This window comes from Eucalyptus grandis, chromosome 8 (assembly GCF_016545825.1).
Source record: "Eucalyptus grandis isolate ANBG69807.140 chromosome 8, ASM1654582v1, whole genome shotgun sequence".
Classification (NCBI taxonomy): domain Eukaryota; kingdom Viridiplantae; phylum Streptophyta; class Magnoliopsida; order Myrtales; family Myrtaceae; genus Eucalyptus; species Eucalyptus grandis.
The window spans coordinates 22,010,640-22,016,639 of NC_052619.1; the positions used below are offsets into that span (position 1 = coordinate 22,010,640).

Below are 6,000 nucleotides of genomic sequence, written 5' to 3' on the forward strand. Positions count from 1 at the left end.
AACGGGGACTTGATTACATTAAGCCTAAAACTAATGTGTACATATATGAACTATGTACTAACTAATGCCATAGTAACCTATCGAAGATTTTTAGATTTTACCATAATCATTATGAAAAAAATAACACTCAAGATATTTAAATGCGCAATTAAACGTAATTCAAGTAACACACAAACAACCTAATATTGCGCCTACAAGAAATGACAATCCAAAAACCCATATCGTAAAGTCCTAGAGACTTGTTCAATTTCCGATTTTAAATTATTTTTTAAGGATTTTCTAAGCTTTAAGAGAAAACTATTCTAAGAACTAGTAAAATTTGTGAGGAATTCCAACTTTTCTGAATTTTTTTTTTTTTTTTATTTTTTTTACATTTTTATGTTTTAATGATTTTTCTGGATTCTTTGAATTTTTTTATTTTTTATTTTGATTTAATATTTTTATGAATTAAAATATTTTATTTATTTCTGATTTTTTTGAATTTTCATTATTTTTTATTTATTTTTTGAACTTTTAATATATATTTTTTAAATATTTTTTATCATTTATTATTATTATATTCGGGAAAGTGTGTTTGGGTTGGATTTACCGGTCCGACCTACTGGCATGATCCGCCGACCTGGCTTCGACCCGCCTCAGCATAAAACAGAATTTTATATTCTTCCTTTCTTATTGATATTTTTATTGTATTTATTTATTTTATTTAGTTCCTTCTCTTTTTCTTTGATTTTTGTTTCTTCACCCATCTGCACATCTCCTTCACGACGACTTCTCTGCTCCCTCTTCGCCGAACCCATTCCTCCAATGCATAATCACCAGAACTCCGTTCGATTTTGATACCAGTCCCTAACAAACCTTCACTTACGATCATCTAAACACCGCCATCGGACAATATTCCGGCTGTCACCGGACCATCTTCGGCAATTACTTGTCCTTGCCGAAATAAGTTCCTTCATGGCCGGCCATCGATTTCCGGCCACCAAAAACCATCATCAACTAATATTTCTCAAGTAATCCGGTACATAATCATGCACATATCACCAAAAGGGAAATAGGAAGCTAACGTGATGGGACTTTGTCCTGAAGCTATTGCTGGAAGAGGAAAGATGCTTTCGGTTCAAAGATTTGTCTCCGGCCGTCGACAAACGTCCAAGAAATATGCCATGACACCAAGCAAAAACGCAGCGTCAAGATTCAATTCAGCAATCAATAAAGTAGTTGCCAATCCATCCTAGGTCTGAGCATTGTCAAATGACCGATTATGCAAAATCAAATCGCACACTTCCCATAAGCAAATTGTCGAACTAGCGGTGCGTATCTTGAATGCAAGCCTCGGATACGAATTTAATACAATTTTTCTGGTCTGGGCACGTCATATCAACTTCAAAATCGGCCCAAATTGTCACAAAGCAGTTTCAATCTCAAGTGATGTTCTCACAAACTCATGGATTAAATTCAACCTTCGAAGCTTATAAAAAAAAAAAAAAAGAAGAAGAAAAACTGTGGCAAAACGAAAGAAACTTGCCCGATTAGCGTGCGAAAAGTGAGGCCTCAAGTGTTGATTATACCAACTGCGGAAGCTTCAACGATCGCTGATCAACGAGATGCTTCAATGTTAGATGTTTCACTAGATTTAAACAAAAAGAACAATCGGGCTCTATGCTTGAATGAATCAAAAGGTACAGGGACCTTGATTGGCTTGAGGACTCGCGTACAGATTTGCACTCGCCTTCTCGGTTCATCAGAAACCTAGTGCATTCTCCAGGATGAATCAACGTCTAGCACCTAAACAATCAAATGACCATGTCATCTACTTTCTCTTAAATAATATTAATCATGGCATACATACTTTTTCCATAAGCTTTATAAATGTCTAGCATATACATTTGGTATAAGGAAAATTTCAAATAAGAGCTGGAAGTAATGGTACTTTCTAGCCCAAAGTAAGTATTGCTTTAAATGAAAGCCGAAGTGATTAACACGGTCTCAAATAAGGACTTCAAGTGATAATGTAGTCTCAATTAAGGGTCTGACAAAGCAGGTGCATATGCCATCATGATGGGGGTATTTTCGTCCAGATGCTTTTTTTTTCCCTCTATTCATCTTCTTCCTTCATCATCTCTTCGGTTGATCTTTTTCCTGCTTTCACCTGGTGCTTAACTTTTTTCCTAAAATGAAAGAAAAATGAAAAATCACACCAACTATATTTGCAAGAGAAGGCAATCACGTACAAAACCTCCCCGAATCCTTCAAGAAGAACCTAGTCAGTCCTCCCATGGAACCGGAAGCCCTAGTTTGCCGGTGAAACCCCATGAGTCGTTCGTCACTCAGCTCCATCACGTTTCCGCGGAGAATGTACCGGAGTGGTGGCGAGCAGTCAATGCTTTAGGTGGTGAGAGCTAGGGAAGGCGATAGGAAGGACTCATGTGTGAGTGTGCACGTGAGGAAGAGCGATCCTCATCGAGAGGAGGCCATAAACATCTTTTTACAGAATTTTCCCACCTCCCACAACATCCCATCCTATATAAACAAACAATTCTCCTTCACCTCTTTAATTTACAGCGAATTTCGGGTCCATACGTTTATTATTTTTATTTTTTTGTTTGGTTGTAAGCACAATAGGACATAATTCTTTGTCTCCGTTCCAATCCATCTTTGACTCGAAATGGTTGAGAATTTCAATTTTTGCTTCTCTTAGTTCAGATCGATCTTTGCTTGTAAGCACAAAGGGACATAATCATTTTTGACCTATTGATAATTCTTCCTTCTGCCTTGTTTAGATTAACTGTTCAATCGAGATTCTTTTTACTAATCGATTTGAACCAGCCCGGATATTGATTTTGCTTTGTGCTTTTGTCCGAGGTGAGTTTAGTTCAGCATGCTAAGGAAGAAGAAAAGGAGGGAAAGAAAGAAGATGAACTAGAGAGTCGGTTGTAGGAAGAAGAAAGAAGATGAACAGAGAAAGAATAAAGAAAAGAAATCCTTGGACTAAAATGCCCTTAATAGTAACTTCAAAAGTGTTTGCAAGATGCGTGTGCTCACTGAAACCTTTATTTGAGATGGTGTTGATCATTTCATGCCCTTATTTGAAATAATATTTATGACATGCCCTTTTTTGAAAAAAATTATAATATTTCAGGCTTTTATTTAAAGTTTTCCCTTTGGTATATAATTCAAAATTCAGCATTTTTTTGGTGAAAAAAATAAAAGCTGTTCTCAAATCATTTTATGTCCAGAAAGTTATTGTTTCACCTTGATTAGCTCAGCTCTTCTTTGTGGATCTATTCCTACCACCCAAAATATCATTTTCTCAACAGAGACATCCATCTGTTTAGGAACTTCAAAGCCCGCAAAAGGAACTTCTGGTCTCCACTGCGGAATGAAAAGGGCAAAAAAGGAAACAAGGAATCAGGAATTGTATAGTTTACTGGAGAAGGCAGATAATCACAACAGACTTAATCTCTCCCTTAATCACCAATCGCAAAATGCCGAGCTGTAGCATACGACTCATTAGAAAAAGCAGAAGAGAACATATATCACAATAAAAAGCAACAACTTTTCAGAGTCACCATCAATGCAAACGCAGTATCACAACGAAGTGTGCAGTCCGACAATGAGATCAGGACAGAATATAACTCACCTTTCCTCCAAGGTAATAGAGATCCCCAGAAGATGTCAATGCAGTGTCATGAAATGCCAATCTTCCAAGCACGCGGACCATGTGAGGCTCCACTATATGCTTCCCTCCTAATAATCTTCAATGTAGTAGTCTTACCTGTTGCAAGCATCGCCCGACGACAAGCAAAGCAGTAAGGAATTCACATAAATGACTAAAAGCATATCTCCCCGATTCAGGGTTACAAGCACTGCTTCAAATGAGAATGTCATGTGGTTCTTTGGATTCTTTACATTACTATTCTTGAACGAGAAAATTGCAAGTGCCCATGATTTAATTTTGCCAAAATACACACTCTCTCCGAATAACCATTTAAAAACAACGCCCAATCTTCCAATGTCCCAACGAATATCGACAACATTTTGCATGAGAAATCGTTCATTCCACCCTCTTTAAAAATAAACCCAACTTTCTCCTGAAATCAAATCACCATCTCCAGCTACTGAAATCCAAATACTTCAACCACCAAACTCAAATTCGATGTGATAAAGCAGCTTCACCAACAAGCCAATTCAACAAGGTAACCAAGATGCACGCCTTTTTAACAAGATGAGATCTCCATATACTTGTTCACTACTAGATACAGAGACACCCATAACAACATTTTGGCAGAAGAAGGCATGGTTTGAGTTGAAAAGAGCCTGTGCCGTTGGACCCAATGAGAAGACGGCGATCGCTGGAATCGAGCGTGAGCGACAAGTAGTCGATGAGGGTTCAAACCCGAGGGAGGATGGCCATCGATCTCTGGGTTCGTGAAATTGAGGCCGTTGGTTTCCACGCTCGGCGCCATTCTCTCCTCTGTCACAACCATCTCCGCCAGGGTCGGCATCTTGCTGGAGTTAGGTGTGTCGGAGCAAAGGCGACGTGGCACAAGGTCGGTCACTAATAAAAAATTATAGCTAGAGAGACCAGAGTCAAAGAACGATTTTGATTCATGAATTCTAAAGATCGAGTTATTCCGAGTGAAAAAGCATCATTAAACCCTTAGAAATTGAATCCATTAAATGATTGTCGCGACCTACCCTCGGGGGAGAGAACAGGTTTAGGGGTATTGCCTAAAAGACGGGCATAAGGCCCATGATTAGGCGTGGGCTCTCCCAAACTCATACCCTGCATGACGTTGGGATATTCTTAAGAAATTTTGCACAAAAGGAGTCGCCCCTAGCTTTTTGGGGTCGGTCGGCCATTTTTTGCTTGATAAACCCCAATAGTTGGAAATCTGCTTGAAAACATAGCCTCCAAAAGCATTAGTTCGGTCCGACGCAAGATTTTAAAGATCATAGCACCCTGAAGGCCAGGCAAAACAAGAGAATGAAGATTCCACAGAGAAAATTCCCTGTTTGGATATTCTTAGGAAATTTTGCACAAAAAGAGTTGCCACTAGCCTATTGGGGTCGGCTAGAAACTAAATGAGGTATGAGAGTATACCTCACTTCTTACGCAACCAGAGAATCTAGGGTTGGGGACTTGATTACACTAATTGACCAATTAATGCCCCTTTCGTACCTAATCTTGTTCATTTTAGCAAAATGATTTTTGGCAAGCAGTTCAGATTGATTTCATACCTATCCACTAACATATGAAGTGATTATGCAGATGCACAATAATTAAAATAATAATCATAACTACCAAAATCTTCATTGTAGTAAAATTAAACATGTGCAATTTAGCATAATTAAATATGCAAACTAAACATGCAATATAATCAATATACGAGTAAATAAAGACCTAATTACACTAAAAAGACAATACATGGAAATTTCTAACAAACCCTACATTTTTGTATTTTCAATTTTTTTTTTTTATTTTTTTACTTTTAAATTTTTTTAAATATTTTTAAATTTTTAAATATTTTATTATTATTTTTACTTTTAAATATTTTTAAATATTTTTGAATTTTTAAATATTTTTATTATATTAAGATAATATATTTTAAAAAGGACTAGGGTTGGGTTCCCGGGTGGGACCGACCCGGGTCATCAGCCGAAGACCCGGACAAGCCTGCAACGTAGGCCTAGCTCGAGATTCTTTTCCCTTTTTTAAAAAAACAAACAAATAAATAAACTAAGTCCACAGACTTGGCCCATTATGACTGGAGCCCTATTTCCTTAAAAAGGATGGGCCTGGCCTAGGGATGTGTCAACCCATTTGCGCAGGCCCAGCTCGGATGAATCAAAACCCTACGCTGTTCAGTGGCCGCGACCCGACTCATACCTCCACTCCCTAGGTTTCTTGGCGGCGGCGACGCGGCGAGGCACGACAATGCGGCGGGTGGTGGCGGCTCGGGCGGCGACGGTGCAGTGCTAGTGCTGCGATGGGGGAGC

At 38.4% G+C, this 6,000-nt stretch overlaps 1 pseudogene; it reads right to left on the bottom strand.

The window, feature by feature from the left end:
- LOC104416486 overlaps nucleotides 1-5,021 on the bottom strand; it is a 38,439-nt pseudogene extending 33,418 nt beyond the window's left edge.
- Nucleotides 5,022-6,000: the final 979 nt, after the last annotated feature.